Source organism: Pinus tabuliformis, chromosome J, assembly GCF_031772625.1.
Source record: "Pinus tabuliformis cultivar Carrire ecotype Pingquan chromosome J, CPIR1, whole genome shotgun sequence".
In the NCBI taxonomy this organism is placed as follows: domain Eukaryota; kingdom Viridiplantae; phylum Streptophyta; class Pinopsida; order Pinales; family Pinaceae; genus Pinus; species Pinus tabuliformis.
Genome location: NC_142295.1, coordinates 1,555,000,551 through 1,555,020,314, shown reverse-complemented (window position 1 = coordinate 1,555,020,314; position 19,764 = coordinate 1,555,000,551). Strand labels below are relative to the sequence as shown.

Genomic DNA, 19,764 nt, shown 5'->3' with positions numbered 1-19,764 from the left:
CAACTTTTGAAGAACTTTGGGCTCTAAGTGTTTTAGAAGAAACGAGGTTGAAGGCTAAAGATGATACTAAACCCAATAATGAAAACTCTCAAGGATTTGTAGCTAAATCAAAGAAGTTTGGAAAATTTGGAATATTTGGATTTCATAAAAAATAAAACAACAACAACAAGCCTCATGGAAACTGAGATATTTCCAAAGTTCAATGTTGCGGTTGTCATGAATATGGACACAAAGAGATTGTCCCAAGAACTTTGAAGGACAATAAAAGAACAAAAGGAAGGAAAGGAAGAAAGCAATGACAACTGAAGATAAAGGAGGCGAAAAGAAACCCAAGGTCGAAGACAACAAGTATCTCTATATTAAAGAATATGGAAAGTACCAGGTTTACAAGCAAGTTTGATTTTCATTTCTTGTTTATAGGATTGCAAGTAGAGTAGCAGTTATAGTTATATTTGAAAAATAGAAAAAGAAAAGTGGGATTCGTAAATTGAAAATTCATGGAGATAAATTTTAAGGAGCATATAGTACTGAAAGGAATATAGTATCGAAAAACCATATAGTCACAGTTAAGATGTTCATTTCGATATTTAAAAAATGGAGGCAACCATCATCTCTTTTAGAAGTAAGGAACTCAAGTTGACAATAGAAGAAGAACAGTAGAAGAGTTGAAAGTCAATGTACAACAGAAATTTCTCCATCATGATATTCGATAAGTTGACCTCATAAGCCATAGAATAAGTCAAGCGATAAAACCAATATAAAACATTTTAGAAGCAAACTAGATTTTTGTAGATGAAATATTTAGAAGGATGCAGAAAATAAGAGTAAGAAATATAATAATATGCATTGAAGATAGTTAATTCGGTAGAAGCATGGAAGTAAGTTGCAAAATAAGTATCTATCATTTAAAAGAAGAACCTTGCTTACTTCAAATGAAAAAGGTTATTCTTATCATGTAAAGGAAGTCTCATGATCATAGAAGTTCTTGCAATCAAAAATCAAATGAAGTTCAAAAGGGGACTCTTGGATTAGAGATATTACCTTCAAATGGAGTTGGGGGAAAAACATGATATATGTTGGTTAGATATATTAGATGGTTGAGCAGAAAGTCAAAAGATGCTTATTACCAAGATTCTTTTAGAAATTTGGTTAACAGTTTATAGATATATGGCAACATCACTGAAGAGTTTTGATCCAACAATTGATTGGTTCAAATTTTGAACACATCATTTAGATTGGAAGAATTAATATTGATACTACTGATGGTCATTTTTACTTGGAATTTCTTGGAAGAACATGAAGTAGAATTATGTTGCAATGCTAAAGGAAGAAGATGTGAATGCCTGTACAATCAGTTGTGATGAAGTTTTTCTCCACAAAATGTTTAATGGACTACTTGATGACATGTTGGATTCGATTATGATATTGATCAAAGTTGCATTAATATTTTCAAAGAATCAGGAAGGTCGAAATGCTTTTGATCTGTGACATGATGTAGGACGAAGTTATGAAGCAACAACATATCTCCATTAACAAATAGGTAGTCGATGTGTTCATGAAGTTCCTTCCTAAGGGAAAAGATGAGTATTATGAGACAAGTTTGGACTTGTGGATCCTCTCTAGTGAGAGGGAGTAAGGATGGACACTGTGTGCTCCATGTGTCATATACTATGGCCAATACTAACAGTCATAAGCCTAGTGCATGAACACTGGTAGAGAGAAAAGTGGATCGGAAAAACATCAGGGATGTACATTCTTGAGTCATGTATTGTGGTTGACTAGGATTAACATCCTAAGTTAGATACATTGACTTGGTAAAGAATGGTCTGGAGGACGTAGTTTTCCTTGGATTAGGAAATCGTCCTATAAGGTCATACCTTGGGAACATCGGGTGAGGTATGTGCCTTGAGATGTGGTGGTGTCCAAATTTATGCCTCCTAGCATTCTTCTCTAATCTAGTGGAGAGATAGAGTGTACTTTTCAAGGCCTTGGTATTTTGACAATGTTGGTTATGATGATGTAAATCATCATTGATTATTATCAATATGGATCCTTCCTTATATGAATATGTCAACTAGAGAATATCATGTTGAGTAATTATGAATACATCTGTAGTGAAGAGAGAGTGTTGAAATTGTAACTAGTGTTAGTATTCGTAATGTAATGCAACTTTATCATTAACATATTTATTATATTCATTATTATTATATTTTATTTTTGTTCAAAGCATGTTCTTCATGTTCAAAGAGTCAAAATAATTTGTATTTGAGTCATGTCCCATTTGGACATTTGAAAGAAAAGAAATTGTATTTTATTTTTTTGAGTCAAAATTCAAGACCAAGTTGGCCCTCATTGGACAAGTCGTCCTATGTGGAATCTATTCAACCCTCTTGGATAGCTATATATAAGAGTCAACTTGACCTCTTGCATTCATTCACTCATTCATCACATCAATCATTGATTTCTGCACTTAACCAAAAAGAAAAAGAGTCGAAGTCAAAGGAGAGAAAAAATTCAAGTTTTCTACCTTGTTTCTACTCACACGTGCAAAAATTATGTAGTATTTATTAGCTAATTACAAGGCCAAAAAATTTCCTCTATAGCAGGGTCAAAAATTATGTGATTTTGACCATATTTAAGGAATTCTGACTAGCGCTGACTTTCATTGACATTGATTTGTTAGAGGAGACTTGGAGGAGGGTTGACTTGGAATCTTCGTGGAAGTTTAGTCTTCTTCTTTGGTTCTTGGATATCTCATTTTGATCTGATTCTATAAGAGAAGGATTGTTGGGTTTGCCCCCTTGTGGGGTTTTTCCTTGGATTGGAGCCTAAATCTTGGTGTATCTTGTTTTCCTGTGATCTTATGTTTTTCACATTTGTGTAATTGCTTGATGAAGAAGATAACATAAGTAATAATAAGTCAACTAACATTCAGAAGTATTTATCAAGTTAAGAGAAGTCAAGCGTCATCTTCATTACTCTTGTTTTCTCAACATGATGGAGTCCAGGCATGGTTCTAATGGGTTAAGTGGGCCGCAACTGACATGGTAGGGGGATTTGGTAGAGATAGGTGGGAGAACATGACATGTCACACTGAAGTGAGTACACATGACAGGCCGATTTGGCCCTTTTGGGTGGCCAAGTGGCCCTTTTCTAAGTGACACATGGCAATGATGTGGCATGTGACGTGCCATGACAAGTGACAGGTTGTGATGGGAAAGTGAGGTGGACATGACATGGACCACTAACTATAATCCATCAGTGCATTGTGGAAATAGCAATAAATAGGCTTTATTAACCTTTGTGGTTCCATGTTACGCAGTTGCATATGACCAAACATTTCAGACCCCCCCCCCCCCCCCCCCAACCCCATTAAAGTCCAAATATGTAAAGGGGGTTCCAAAGTGATGTCTTCACCATCAAATCCGATCAGCTCATAAGATCACTTGAAGTGGGTTAAAAGATGTTGGTTATTTAAAACACATTTATGACAAATTGTGGATCCCCTCCTTCCCCCCCCCCGCCCTTCCCCGTTAAATCTTGGACATGTGAGGGAAGGGCCAAAGTGACATCTATACCATTGATTTCAATCAGGTTGTTGGGAACATTATAGAAAGTGTTGGATATTTAACAACTGACTAAATCACACAGGTTCAGGCCTTAGTGCATTTGAACCTAGCCCTCAATCTTGGCCTGCAGTCATAGGAGAAAAGAGCCAAAACAAAAGAAGCTCAAGATGATAAGTCGTTATGTGTCTACAAAGAAAGAGCAAAATAGAGAATATATTATATTAACATAAACTATAGAGATAAAGAGGGGATCGGTGTTCCCAGTAGATTGGTGCCTACTAATCTGGGATATAGGTGTCTCCAATGGGTCAGAGCCTACAAAAGAAGAAAGGGGATAATATCTCCTACAAGTGGCTGCTTTCAAATTATTTAATTGTAGGTGGGTGCTTACAATAACCATTTAAAGAAAAGAAGAACCATTTGTGGTTTTCTCCCTTTATTGGTTTCCACATTAAAGCTTTAGTGTCCCCTTTGATTGTTTAATTGTGTGGTAATTTTCTGCTTATTTCCTAAATGTATAATAAATAAGAATTGAATTGAAAAAATATTTTGGGAAAAAAAAAAACACTGACTTACCCCCCCCCCCCTCCTCTCAGTATTCAACAATTGGTATCAAAGCAAGTTCTCTCAGTAACAGTGTAACCATTGGATAGAACATATTACACAAAACAGAAAGTGAAGATGGTGTCTTCTCAAGCAGACCTACACTATGCAATGGGACAAACTTTACTTTCTAGAAAATCATAATAAAGACTTCTCTAATGTAACTAGGCATGGAAAATTGGAAAATCATAGTGAGTGGAATTTAAAACCAAACAACTCCCCCAATAGATGAGGTTGGTAAGAAAAGGTATGAAAGCAATGCTAAAGCTATGAAAGCAATTTTGGGTGAACTTGCATCATCAAAAAATTTCAAAGTAATGTGATATGAGGCACCCAATGAAATGTGGGATAAAATTGTAAATAGTTATGAGGGGGACACCAAAGTCAAGAATGAAAAACTGTAGACCTACAAGATACAGTCTGAAAATTTGAAAATGAATGAGAATGAAAGCACATGTAGTTTCTTTCTCAAAACGGATGAGATTGTAAACACAATGAAAGGACTAGGTGATAAAATTGATGATGCTATAGTAGTCCAAAACGTGTTAAGATCGCTTACTCCTAGATTTGATGCGAAATTTTCGGCAATAGAATAAATGCAAGAATTAGATCAAATAACCATGGAGAAGCTTCATGGACTATTTACATCTTATGAGGTGAGAACAAAGAAGGATCAACCAGAACTGGGAGAAGCCACTTTTACAACATCAAGCTAGTCAAAACAATATCAGGAGCAAGTAGCAGATATTCTGACCAAACCATTGGATCAGAAAAGTTTTGAATTTTTGATGAAGTGTCTGGGTATGACTGATAACCCAGCAGTGGAAATTAAAGGGGAGTGTTGAAATATTAATTTCCCCTGCTGCGTACTGTTTCCAGAAAAACCAGTACGCTTCCCAGCACCAATTAAAACAGCATACACATGGACAACAATTTTGCCAAAGCAATTTTCCCTGGAGCAGATAGAGTCGTGCGATATGGATGGGCAGTTGTCTGATTGAATGTACAGGCTTGAATGTACAGGCCTGCAGCAAATTAATTTGACGTGAAGTAAAAGCCTTTTTGTTTGACCACTAGTTTTAGTGAAGTAATTAATGTATTTATTCTGGTTGGCAGAATTGGTAAAAATTGTAAACAGCAGGTTTTATTGCGGACATGGGGAATGTACCGCAACATCCAGAAATCTCAGGAATTAGATTTATTTGTCTGCTACTCCATACCTTGTTTTAATTTCCAGTCTTGTCATAATAATTATATGTAGTTCTTCTGGTGTGTTGTTTTAATGTAATGAGCAGCAGCATAGAAGCATAGCGGCAGTAGTGTTAATCTCTTAGCAATATAGCGCAGCAGCGCTTGAGTGTGATTGTGTGCTTGAGAGAAGAGCAGAAGGCGTTGCAGAGCAGCAGCAACAACGAAGGCACATCAGTGCAGAAGAGTAGACACAACAGAAGACGCAGCAGTGGAGAAAAGTAATGAAACACACAACAGTGCACAGCAGAGTAGACGCAGCAGCATGAAGAACAATGTAAAGAGATGGCATAGCAGTGCAGAGGAGAAGACACAGCAGTGTAGAAGAGATTGAGGAGAAGACGCAACAGCGTAGCAGAGAGCAGAAAGGGAAAAATGCACAACAATGCAGATATTGAAAGTAATTTGTTTTGTGATTGTTTGCTGTGAGAAAGGGTAGAAACGCAGCAATACAGTTTTTGTTGTTTGCATCTGAAATGCAAGTGAGGCACAGCAGCAGTGCAATTGTAATCAATGAAGGGGAGCACACAGTGCGTATTTTTGTTGTTAAATGTGAAAGGAATGCGCAGCGCGAGAGCAATGTAAGAAGTTATTTTATGCACAACAGTGCAGTGATAGAGAGAGTGTTGAAACAACAGTGCTGAAATAGCAGTGCTGAGACAGAGTTGTTGAGGCAGAGTTGCTGAGACAGAGTTGCTGAGACAGAGTTGCTGAGACAGAGTTGCTAAGACAGCAATGCTGAGACAGCAGTGTTGAGACAAAGTTTTTGTAATGGAATATGCAACAGCATAAATGTATTGAAAGTTTTACACACAGCAGTGTAATGTTTTTCAGGAGAAGACAAAGTCTGTAATGTACAACAGTGTAGAGAATATTGCAGCCTAAGTGCCATTGTGAAGAGCAATGCGAATGAAGATATTTTCACACACAACAGTGTAAAATATCATGCAGACACAGTAGTGTCAATTTGGACAGATTGAAGTGCCTCTGAAGCAGGCATGTTGAAATCCCTCTGTTAAGAGGTAGATGTTATTTATGTGGAACAGAAGCGTTCCTTAGTGAATCCCTCTATCAAGAGGAAGATGCTCTTAAGCATAGATTGGTGAATCCCTCTGTTAAAGAGGAAGATGCTCTTGGTGAATCCCTCTGTTACAAGGAATATGTTTTGTAACCGCAGTTGTGAAATCCCTCTGTGTGAGGAAGATGTTTTTTTTTTTGTATCAGTTGATTTACTGTTTATAAATAGAAGTTCCTTTTTGTGTGTCGCTATTACACCGTAAGTCAAAAATAGGCTTGACGTCAAATCACCATTGTTATTACACCAAGATCAGCAACTGACGAAATTACGTTACTGTTACACTGCGAACAGCAACTGACGAAACTGCGTTGCTAAAACACCAGTTTCAGCGTTGCTGCAACACCGTTTCCAGTAAACGATTTTTAGTTTTCTATTTTTCTGTGCAAAAACAGAGTGCAAGAACAGAGCAAATTTTTGTCTGTCTGTTATGGAATTTTCATAAATTCCCAACATGGTATCAGAGCATTGTTCTGCTCTGTTGAATTTTGTTTGAAATTAGCAGAAATTTCCAACAAAATCTCGAGATGAACCAACCCATAAACCTTTGCTAGAAAAAATCAAATACATTGGGCTAAAGCGAAAGGATACAAACATTGTCATCTTGAAAGCTATAAGATTTGGCCTCAATGCGTTGGTTCGACTCAAGCTAAATGTCAAAAGCCACCTTGGTTCGACTCAAGCTAAATGTCAAAAGCCTATGTGTGGTTATTGATTCTTAATCAGTTTGGAGAGACATAATAGGTGGCTTTACAAGTCCGCTTCATACCTACCTTTGGAACTGTGTATCCAAAATACTCAAGATCCTTATATCTATGACTTACTACAAGCCTATATACAGGCTTTGACATGCTTACAAAATAACATTATACAATTGAAAACATTAACAATTGTTCGTTTTGGCAACAACATGCCCCCACTCCAATATCCAAAGGTTTTGGGAGTCAAGATATGATCACTATAAAAAAGTTGATCAATTTGAGCAAGAACTGCAACTAGCCAAAGCTAAACCAATTGCATTTTCAAGAGCAACAGAGTCTTTCCAGCTCAACCCATCTCTCCATGACCCAATCATGGAAGAAATAACACCGTTTGTAAAGGCATTTTACACGTCAGTCAATTCATAAGAGCTAACTACAAAACACAAAGGTCAACATCAACAATGTCCAATCTGTAACCAGCTAATAACAAAACTTGGGAAACAACCCAAGAAAGTAGTCATGTTCCTTACATAACTTTTAGATAGTATGATGATGATGGACAAAAATCATATTAATTGAAATGTTTTGTCTATCACAGCTCCAATCATTCAAAAATTAGGCAAAAGATAAAAAACAACCTAATTATGGTATATTAGACAAACCTCGGAAAAATGCCATGTTTGCAAATAAGGCCCAACTTTAAATGAACTTGGAGTTTCAGTATCATGGAACAGGAACTACCAAAATACCCATTCCAAAAAAGGGGTTTCAAACTTGCAGAAGAAATAAAAGAGTTTTACGGCCTGGGGTTTCAGTATTCATGGAACAGGAACTACCAAAATACCCATTCCAAACAAGGGGTTTCAAACTTGCAGAAGAAATAAAAGTATTTTACAGCCAGAGACTTTGTTAAACAAGTATCTAAAAAAGGCCTTCTCTTAACTCCAGAGAAATTAAAACAGTTTTGTGTTCAGGTAAAACCCAAACCAAGCTTTATGACATGAAGAGAAAGTTCCAGCAAAACCATCTAGCATACCAACAAGACCTACTGCCATCTCTAGGGCAATCCAAGCTTTGCTTGAAATTGAAAATCCTATGTTTTTTCCAAACTTCATGTTCCAAGAAGAAACAACAAATGCCATAAACTTATTAGCATCATGGGTAGTTCAAAAACACATAGATAATGACAATGTCTCTAGTAGACAAAGCACACCTCATAGCTAACAATTTGGGTAGAGTTTGGCTATCACATGGTGGCACTGTGCTACAACAACAGCCAAAGAAGCTATTCTTGGAGGGGACCAGACCCATATCATAACTCCTTTCAACTCTCAAAGTAAAGCTTGTTGGATTAACTATAAATGAAAATCCAAATCAAGTGAATTGGGAGATTTAAGTAACCTAAATGCACTATACATGCCAGATTTCTCAAAGGAATCATTCAACTCGAGTGCTTTAAACAAACAAAAAGTGATTTTGTACAAAAATAAATCTCATTCTATAACACATTTACACATGACGTAAAAACATTACTTCCAACACCCTCCATCAATGCTTACATCTCATTAATTTTCATCAACACTCATGTCGACGAGTCTCACAAACATCTCCAAGCTATCACTTAATCATAATCACCTCAATCCATTAGCCATTATTGATGAACTTTGCAAAATCAACAACACTGACATCTCGACTCAAAGCTTCCACAATAAACACAAAAGAGCTATAAAGTTAATGAACTATCCTAAAACCAACCACCATATATCATATATTTCACTTTTAACTCAATCTATTGACCATTATTAATAAACTCTGCAAATTCAACAATACTAACATCTCAACTCAAAACTTCCCCAATATCCACAAGAAGAGCTATAAAGTAATGAACCATCCTAAAAACCAACCACCAAAACTATGAGCTATAACGTAATAAGCTATTAAACCATCAGAGCTATAAAGTAATGAACCATCCTAAAAACCAACCACGATATATCAAATATTTCAAATGAACCATCCTAAAACCAACCACAATATATCAAATATTTCAAATATTTCCGTTTGCTTGAGGATTGATTCAATGGATGCCAAGGACAGAATGTACAAGAAGTTTTGAGAGGAATCTACAAGCTTACCAAAAAAGTCAAGGAAAATATGAGCTGGTCGTAATTAATAGAAATGGGCTTTAGTTAAGCCTCTTAAATGAGCTTATCGTATTTTCACATTCTTATTTAACGTGTAGGTGGTATGTGCCTGCATAACATTGATTTGCATCATTGTGAGACTGTTCCCGGCAAATTACTAACCTAACTTTATTTTGCTATTAGAATAATCAAGCAATCTATCAGACATGAGAAATTTCATATCAGATACATCTGCTAACATCGTGACAACCTATGATACTGTTATATTTCATCCCTACCAACAACGTGAGATAACTTTTAACTGCCTTTTTGTATCTCTCTCCTGGACAACAACTCTAGTAAGAGTAAAGTGGAATTCAAGCAAATTTTACCATTATAGTACAGTAAATATTGTCAATCCATCACACTTACCATTATAGGTAATGGAGATTAAATATTGTCTGTCCGTCACGCTGAAGATGGGCTGTCGAAATGGCTTTGGCACAGATAGATGGATAGATGATGCCTGACCTTCTTTACTCTCTGGCCGAAGATCTTTGTCCTCCTCGCATTCAAAGTCCATGATGATCTTCAAACCAGCGCGTTTTCTCACGAGCCTTGCACCTGCAACAATTTGCAAAATATTTTGAGTTTATAATCATTCATTCAGCACACCATATCATATCAAAATAGCACGGAGAAGCCAAATTGTCTGGTAGAGGGTGTTCACAGAGGAAAAGTCCAGTGATAACTTGAAAAACGCCCCAAATATAACTTGATTGAATATTCTTTTTCCCATCAAATAATATCTAATTGAATGCTTGTCAATGTGGGTCGTCGCGTCAAACCCAAAGGAACCATCGCGATTAGTACTTCCGCCCTTGCCAATGCTCTACCAGAAGAATGGCCACGAGAAAATCCAACACAGAAAGAGACAGAAGCCATTAATAACTCCGTTCGGTATAATAAAAATAACAGTCAAATCCCGGTGCCAAGGAAAGACATTCTACGTGAAGCTATTACAGTGGACTACAATGTCTATGGCATTCTTCTGAAATGGTGCGTGAGCTCGAGGGCACTTGTAGAGGGAAGACAGGTACATGCCCACACCATTATATCTGGTTTTTCATCAATTCTTTTCATAGGAAATAATGTCGTCAACATGTATGCCAAGTGTGAAAGAATTGAGGATGCACGCAAAGTGTTTGACAGAATGCCTCAAAGGGGGGCAATCACATGGACCACCATAGTCACTGGGTATGCTCAGAATGGACCCGCAGAGGAAGCCTTAAAACTCTTTGGGCGGATGCACAGAGCACGAATGAGATTGAATGAATTCACATTTGCCAGCGTGGTCAAGGCAGGCGCCGAAATTGCGGCTCTGGGAGAGGGTAGACAGGTTCATGCTTCTATTCTCAAGACAGGATTTGATTCGGATATCTTTGTCGGCAGTGCGCTTGTTGATATGTATTCCAAATGCCGTGTGGTCGAGGAAGCGCGGCAAGTGTTTGACCGTATGCCTGAAAGGAATGTCGTTTCATGGAGTGGGATGATTGCAGGGTATGCTCTGAATGGGAAAGATGAAGAGGCTCTCAAGGTGTTTTGGCAAGCGTTGATGATGGGGTTGAGGCCGAATGATTTTACTTTCTCGACTGTTCTTTCGGTTTGCGCGAATATAACGGCGCTTGATCAGGGCAGACAGGTTCACTGCCTCAGCTTAAAATCTGGATTTGATTCATATACTTTTGTGGGTAGTTCTCTTGTTGGCATGTATGCGAAATGTGGGTGTATAAAAGAGGCAGGTCGACTGTTTGACAAATTGCCTCGAAGAAATTTGGCTGCATGGAATGCGATGATTATAGGATGTGCACAACATGGGCTAACAAAGGAGGCCCTTGAGCTCTTTTCAGAAATTGAAATGACAGGAATGAAACCGAATGATGTCACATTCCTTTGTGTCCTCTTTGCGTGCAGCCATGCAGGGCTAGTTGATGAAGGCCAGCAATACTTCAATTCTATGAGTCGAGACTATGGCATTACACCAAGAGGGGAGCACTATGCCTGCATGGTTGATATTCTTGGTCGCTCTGGACGGTTGAAAGAAGCTGATGAGTTCATCAAACAAATGCCATGTGAACCAATTGCGTCCTTGTGGGGTGCTTTGCTTGGAGCCTGCAGAATGCATGGCAATATGGAGTTGGGTAAACTTGCTGCAGAGAAACTTTTTGAGTTGGATCCGCACAACTCGGGTACTCATGTGTTGTTGTCTAACATATATGCTGCAGCTGGAAGGTGGGAAGATGCTGCAAAAGTAAGGAAGATGATGAGAGAACGTGGGGTGAAAAAAGAGACAGGACTTAGCTGGATTGGAGTTAAAAACAAGGTGCATACCTTTGTTTCAGATGACAACTTACACCCTCAAGCAAAAGAAATCTACGCAAAATTAAAGACATTGAATGAGCAGATGGAGGCAGCAGGATATGTGCCTGACACAAAATTTGTGCTTCATGATGTGCAAGAGGAACAGAAGGGAGCCCTTCTTTCCTTTCATAGTGAGAAGCTGGCAGTTGCCTTTGGGCTTATCAGTACACCAATGGAGACAACTATAAGGATCATGAAGAATCTTCGAATGTGTGGTGATTGCCACAATGCCATCAAATTCATATCCAAGGTTGTTAAGAGAGAAATTGTGGTAAGGGATACAAATCGTTTCCATCATTTCAAGGATGGAGTTTGTTCCTGTAGGGATTATTGGTGACAGTATGTTGAATGAGTAGCAAAGTAATCAGTGATATTTTGTGGGCAGGCTGGGTTCACATAGGTATCATTCTGCTTCAAGGAATGTTGAGGATGTGATTATGGCAGATAATTATGACAAGAGAAAACACCTTCAAAGTTTTGAGGCGTAAATCTTATGTGAACTGGGATTTTCCAATGGAATACTTTCCCAGATAATATCCTCATTCGGATTTTTTTTTTGTAAAACCAGATAAGTCCAAATTGTCAGCAACTCCATGCCTATTTATGTCTTGGGCTCTTCTTCTTGTGCATGTGATTGCAATTGCTCTTACCAAAAGATGAGGAGATGAGAAGTACATAGCTTGGAATTTATCTTTTTCACATAGCATTCTAGACCTCCACACATACTAGGAACTTATTTATGTTCTGTAGGGATTATTGGTGACAGTATGTTGAATGAGTAGCAAAGTAATCAGTGATCTTTTGTGGGCAGGCTGGGTTCACATATGTATCATTCTGCTTCAAGGAATGTTGAGGTTGTGATTATGGCAGATAATTTTGACAAGAGAAAATGCCTTCAAAGTTTTGAGGTGTAAACCTTATGTAAACTGAGATTTCCCAATGGAATACTTTCCCAGATAATATCCTCATTCAGAAATGTTTTTGTAAAACCAGAAAGGTCCAAAGTGTCAGAAACTCCATGCCTATTTATGTCTTTGGCTCTTCTTCTTGTGCCTCTTACCAAAAGATGAGGAGATCACAAGTACATAGCTTTGAATTTATCTTTTTCACATAGCAGCGAGGAACTTAATCATGTTCTGGTCAGGATAAGAATTCCATTAAATACCTACGCTTGATTCAGACAGGATAGTCTTCTATGTCAACATGTTCAAATCATTGCTCAGTTCCTTCATGTTCAAATCATTGCTCAGTTCCTTCTATATGCTTAAGTGCTTTGGAGATTGATCAACACATCAAAGTGAAAGACGTGCAGTTCTTGGCACATGCAGCACATATCTCTCCTAACTTTACTAGTAACTAGGATACCATTTTCTTAAATTGTAGCTGCATCATAAAAACATGGACACCACTGTTTTGTACTGAACCATGTTATGAAGAGTTACAAGCGGCACTTATTTGTAATTATATTTAAATCTATGATGATCCATTTTATTGCTATTTATTAGATTAGGGGAGCATTCATTCTATTCAAATTGATTGTAGGACTTGGAAACGTTTCTTTTATTTTGAAGAAGACTAACTACATTGTATAGCTTTATAATGCCCAAGAATTAATGTGGTGCAAAACCAATTCAGAGACCATGGATTTGTTATCTTCTCATCTGGAAATGCATTTTTAGCAAAAACTCTGCCAAGTTTTTTTCATAGATAGATCCAAAGTTGAGTGAACTTGTGAATTTGAATATTTTGGACTGTACGGGCTCTCTTTACAGATTGTGGCTGCCTTTGGTAGGTTATAATTGTGAGAGGATGTTTTTGGAATTTAGTCCCCTGTAAATTATCAAATGTCAATGTTTGGATGCCAATCTCAAGTATTATACCAGTGAGGCTTAGCTACATTATCATAAACTCCTGACTGAGCTGTTCATTCTAGTTATGTCTGTCAATGGAGTTTTCGGTATACACGTCAGTTGGATAATATTTTGAGTGGAGATCCTGGGATTTTAATAAGAGAAATTATCAGGGATACTTTCATGAATCGATTCTTCAAGTTCAATTTCATTTTTGCTATGAATCAGGAGGTAAATTACCGAGTCTAAAGTTAGCTCTGTTTCTAGGAAATAAACTGGTAATTCTAAGGTGAATTCTGTTTCTACTATGTTAGAAGATCTTACAGCCTTCGTGGTCAACTATTTTGAAGCCTCGAAGGTTTATGATTCTCCTTAGTCTCAAGGCCCCTTTTCCCTGAAAGTGATAGTTCTATTAATTAGAAAAATCATAAACATATATAGTGTCATAATGCAAAGTTTGACCTTCTCACTGTGAAAGCAAAGAAGGGCTTTGGTTATACCATTATGATATAGTGTCAGTTATGCCATCTTCTCGTATAGTGTCAGGAACATGCCATCTTTGAATTTTGAACTCTGGGCTCCCATTTTTTTTTAGTGTCACAATGAAAAGCGATAACCCTAAATGGGCAGGCAGAAAATTTGATTAAGACAACTATTCATTTAAAAAATTCATGAGATCTGATATTTTCCACTCTGGGCTTCTTTGTACCCTATCTTGCCACTGATCACTAATGCTTTGACAACATTCTTTCCCACCCCCTTGCTGTTTGGGATTTCCTGCCCAACCAAGGGAGCTAGGCCAACCTCTAACATTCTTCTTCACTCCAGTTCTCATAGTAGCTGATTGTCTATTTGAAACTCTTGATGACTTCTTTGGTGCTCTAAGGGGTTCACAGTCGTTATCCGCTCAAAGATGCAGAGGGGACTCTTTGCTAGTGGTGTAGGAGTTTGACTACTAATGTGCAAGAGCTCAATCTGGCAGTTTAGGGGGTTGACTGTTAATGTGCAAGAGCTCAATCTACAGAGGGGACTCTTTGCTAGTGGTGTAGGAGTTTGACTGCTAATGTGCAAGAGCTCAATCTGGAAGCTTAGGGGGTTGACTGTTAATGTGCAAGAGCTCAATCTGGCAGTGTAGCTCTGAAATCTAGCCTTTATAATCGAGATAGAATTCAAAGATCTCGACTTCAAACAACTGGTTGTGGAAATGAAAAAATAGGTAAACCCATCTATCCAAATTCCTCTTCGTGACACCACCTCCATGCAATTGAAAATCTTATTTTAAAAATATGTAAGAAGAGATTAAAAACCAACAAGACAAGGAACAAAAATTTAGCAACAACCCTTGAATTCTTGGGTATAGGGTTGAAGGGAAGTGTTAGTTTTTGGTAGCATCGAAAGTGCTCTAGCCTTAAAAATTGGTGGAGAGGCTAAGGCACATGAGTTTTAAAGAACCCATAAACCGTTTGGTGAAATACCAACCGGACTGTATTTATTAAAATAATTAATATTTTTAATGGAGTTCTTTACACCCTCTCTTCAAATTTCCCCTTCACATGGATCTAATATTCTCAATTTTTTAAAATTTAGACTATTATTACCATTATAGTACAGTAAATATTGTCAATCCATCACACTTACCATTATAGGAGATTAAATATTGTCTGTCCGTCACGCTGAAGATGGGCTGTCGAAATGGCTTTGGCACAGATAGATGGATAGATGATGCCTGACCTTCTTTACTCTCTGGCCGAAGATCTTTGTCCTCCTCGCATTCAAAGTCCATGATGATCTTCAAACCAGCGCGTTTTCTCACGAGCCTTGCATCTGCAACAATTTGCAAAATATTTTGAGTTTATAATCATTCATCACACCATATCATATCAAAATAGCATGGAGAAGCCAAATTGTCTGGTAGAGGGTGTTCACAGAGGAAAAGTCCAGTGATAACTTGATAAAAGCCGCAAATATAACTTGATTGAATATTCTTTTCCCATCAAATAATATCTAATCGAATGCTCGTCAATGTGGGTCGTCGAGTCAAACCCAAAGCATCCATCGCGATTAGTACTTCCGCCCTTGCCAATGCTCTACCAGAAGAATGGCCAAGAGAAAACCCAACACAGGAAGAAACAAAAGCCATTAATAACTCCGTTCGGTATAATAAAAATAACAGTCAAATCCCGGTGCCAAGGAAAGACATTCTACGTGAAGCTATTACAGCGGACTACAATGTCTATGGCATTCTTCTGAAATGGTGCGTGAGCTCGAGGGCACTTGTAGAGGGAAGACAGGTACATGCCCACACCATTATATCTGGTTTTTCATCAATTCTTTTCATAGGAAATAATGTCGTCAACATGTATGCCAAGTGTGAAAGAATTGAGGATGCACGCAAAGTGTTTGACAGAATGCCTCAAAGGGGGGCAATCACATGGACCACCATAGTCACTGGGTATGCTCAGAATGGACCCGCAGAGGAAGCCTTAAAACTCTTTGGGCGGATGCACAGAGCACGAATGAGATTGAATGAATTCACATTTGCCAGCGTGGTCAAGGCAGGCGCCGAAATTGCGGCTCTGGGAGAGGGTAGACAGGTTCATGCTTCTATTCTCAAGACAGGATTTGATTCGGATATCTTTGTCGGCAGTGCGCTTGTTGATATGTATTCCAAATGCCGTGTGGTCGAGGAAGCGCGGCAAGTGTTTGACCGTATGCCTGAAAGGAATGTCGTTTCATGGAGTGGGATGATTGCAGGGTATGCTCTGAATGGGAAAGATGAAGAGGCTCTCAAGGTGTTTTGGCAAGCGTTGATGATGGGGTTGAGGCCGAATGATTTTACTTTCTCGACTGTTCTTTCGGTTTGCGCGAATATAACGGCGCTTGATCAGGGCAGGCAGGTTCACTGCCTCAGCTTAAAATCTGGATTTGATTCATATACTTTTGTGGGTAGTTCTCTTGTTGGCATGTATGCGAAATGTGGGTGTATAAAAGAGGCAGGTCGACTGTTTGACAAATTGCCTCAAAGAAATTTGGCTGCATGGAATGCGATGATTATAGGATGTGCACAACATGGGCTAACAAAGGAGGCCCTTGAGCTCTTTTCAGAAATTGAAATGACAGGAATGAAACCGAATGATGTCACATTCCTTTGTGTCCTCTTTGCGTGCAGCCATGCAGGGCTAGTTGATGAAGGCCAGCAATACTTCAATTCTATGAGTCGAGACTATGGCATTACACCAAGAGGGGAGCACTATGCCTGCATGGTTGATATTCTTGGTCGCTCTGGACGGTTGAAAGAAGCTGATGAGTTCATCAAACAAATGCCATGTGAACCAATTGCGTCCTTGTGGGGTGCTTTGCTTGGAGCCTGCAGAATGCATGGCAATATGGAGTTGGGTAAACTTGCTGCAGAGAAACTTTTTGAGTTGGATCCGCACAACTCGGGTACTCATGTGTTGTTGTCTAACATATATGCTGCAGCTGGAAGGTGGGAAGATGCTGCAAAAGTAAGGAAGATGATGAGAGAACGTGGGGTGAAAAAAGAGACAGGACTTAGCTGGATTGGAGTTAAAAACAAGGTGCATACCTTTGTTTCAGATGACAACTTACACCCTCAAGCAAAATAAATCTACGCAAAATTAAAGACATTGAATGAGCAGATGGAGGCAGCAGGATATGTGCCTGACACAAAATTTGTGCTTCATGATGTGCAAGAGGAACAGAAGGGAGCCCTTCTTTCCTTTCATAGTGAGAAGCTGGCAGTTGCCTTTGGGCTTATCAGTACACCAATGGAGACAACTATAAGGATCATGAAGAATCTTCGAATGTGTGGTGATTGCCACAATGCCATCAAATTCATATCCAAGGTTGTTAAGAGAGAAATTGTGGTAAGGGATACAAATCGTTTCCATCATTTCAAGGATGGAGTTTGTTCCTGTAGGGATTATTGGTGACAGTATGTTGAATGAGTAGCAAAGTAATCAGTGATATTTTGTGGGCAGGCTGGGTTCACATAGGTATCATTCTGCTTCAAGGAATGTTGAGGATGTGATTATGGCAGATAATTATGACAAGAGAAAACACCTTCAAAGTTTTGAGGCGTAAATCTTATGTGAACTGGGATTTTCCAATGGAATACTTTCCCAGATAATATCCTCATTCGGATTTTTTTTTTGTAAAACCAGATAAGTCCAAATTGTCAGCAACTCCATGCCTATTTATGTCTTGGGCTCTTCTTCTTGTGCATGTGATTGCAATTGCTCTTACCAAAAGATGAGGAGATGAGAAGTACATAGCTTGGAATTTATCTTTTTCACATAGCATTCTAGACCTCCACACATACTAGGAACTTATTTATGTCCTGTAGGGATTATTGGTGACAGTATGTTGAATGAGTAGCAAAGTAATCAGTGATCTTTTGTGGGCAGGCTGGGTTCACATATGTATCATTCTGCTTCAAGGAATGTTGAGGTTGTGATTATGGCAGATAATTTTGACAAGAGAAAATGCCTTCAAAGTTTTGAGGTGTAAACCTTATGTAAACTGAGATTTCCCAATGGAATACTTTCCCAGATAATATCCTCATTCAGAAATGTTTTTGTAAAACCAGAAAGGTCCAAAGTGTCAGAAACTCCATGCCTATTTATGTCTTTGGCTCTTCTTCTTGTGCCTCTTACCAAAAGATGAGGAGATCACAAGTACATAGCTTTGAATTTATCTTTTTCACATAGCAGCGAGGAACTTAATCATGTTCTGGTCAGGATAAGAATTCCATTAAATACCTACGCTTGATTCAGACAGGATAGTCTTCTATGTCAACATGTTCAAATCATTGCTCAGTTCCTTCATGTTCAAATCATTGCTCAGTTCCTTCTATATGCTTAAGTGCTTTGGAGATTGATCAACACATCAAAGTGAAAGACGTGCAGTTCTTGGCACATGCAGCACATATCTCTCCTAACTTTACTAGTAACTAGGATACCATTTTCTTAAATTGTAGCTGCATCATAAAAACATGGACACCACTGTTTTGTACTGAACCATGTTATGAAGAGTTACAAGCGGCACTTATTTGTAATTATATTTAAATCTATGATGATCCATTTTATTGCTATTTATTAGATTAGGGGAGCATTCATTCTATTCAAATTGATTGTAGGACTTGGAAACGTTTCTTTTATTTTGAAGAAGACTAACTACATTGTATAGCTTTATAATGCCCAAGAATTAATGTGGTGCAAAACCAATTCAGAGACCATGGATTTGTTATCTTCTCATCTGGAAATGCATTTTTAGCAAAAACTCTGCCAAGTTTTTTTCATAGATAGATCCAAAGTTGAGTGAACTTGTGAATTTGAATATTTTGGACTGTACGGGCTCTCTTTACAGATTGTGGCTGCCTTTGGTAGGTTATTATTGTGAGAGGATGTTTTTGGAATTTAGTCCCCTGTAAATTATCAAATGTCAATGTTTGGATGCCAATCTCAAGTATTATACCAGTGAGGCTTAGCTACATTATCATAGACTCCTGACTGAGCTGTTCATTCTAGTTATGTCTGTCAATGGAGTTTTCGGTATACACGTCAGTTGGATAATATTTTGAGTGGAGATCCTGGGATTTTAATAATAGAAATTATCAGGGATACTTTCATGAATCGATTCTTCAAGTTCAATTTCATTTTTGCTATGAATCAGGAGGTAAATTACCGAGTCTAAAGTTAGCTCTGTTTCTAGGAAATAAACTGGTAATTCTAAGGTGAATTCTGTTTCTACTATGTTAGAAGATCTTACAGCCTTCGTGGTCAACTATTTTGAAGCCTCGAAGGTTTATGATTCTCCTTAGTCTCAAGGCCCCTTTTCCCTGAAAGTGATAGTTCTATTAATTAGAAAAATCATAAACATATATAGTGTCATAATGCAAAGTTTGACCTTCTCACTGTGAAAGCAAAGAAGGGCTTTGGTTATACCATTATGATATAGTGTCAGTTATGCCATCTTCTCGTATAGTGTCAGGAACATGCCATCTTTGAATTTTGAACTCTGGGCTCCCATTTTTTTTTAGTGTCACAATGAAAAGCGATAACCCTAAATGGGCAGGCAGAAAATTTGATTAAGACAACTATTCATTTAAAAAATTCATGAGATCTGATATTTTCCACTCTGGGCTTCTTTGTACCC

The 19,764-nt window shown here is 38.1% G+C and overlaps 2 pseudogenes; both read left to right on the top strand.

Moving 5' to 3' along the window:
• Positions 1-9,308: 9,308 nt before the first annotated feature.
• On the top strand, positions 9,309-13,263 carry LOC149233426 (putative pentatricopeptide repeat-containing protein At5g52630 pseudogene; annotated as a pseudogene).
• Positions 13,264-15,599: 2,336 nt separating this feature from the next.
• Positions 15,600-18,738, top strand: LOC149233425 (putative pentatricopeptide repeat-containing protein At5g52630 pseudogene; annotated as a pseudogene).
• The last annotated feature ends 1,026 nt before the right edge of the window (positions 18,739-19,764 follow it).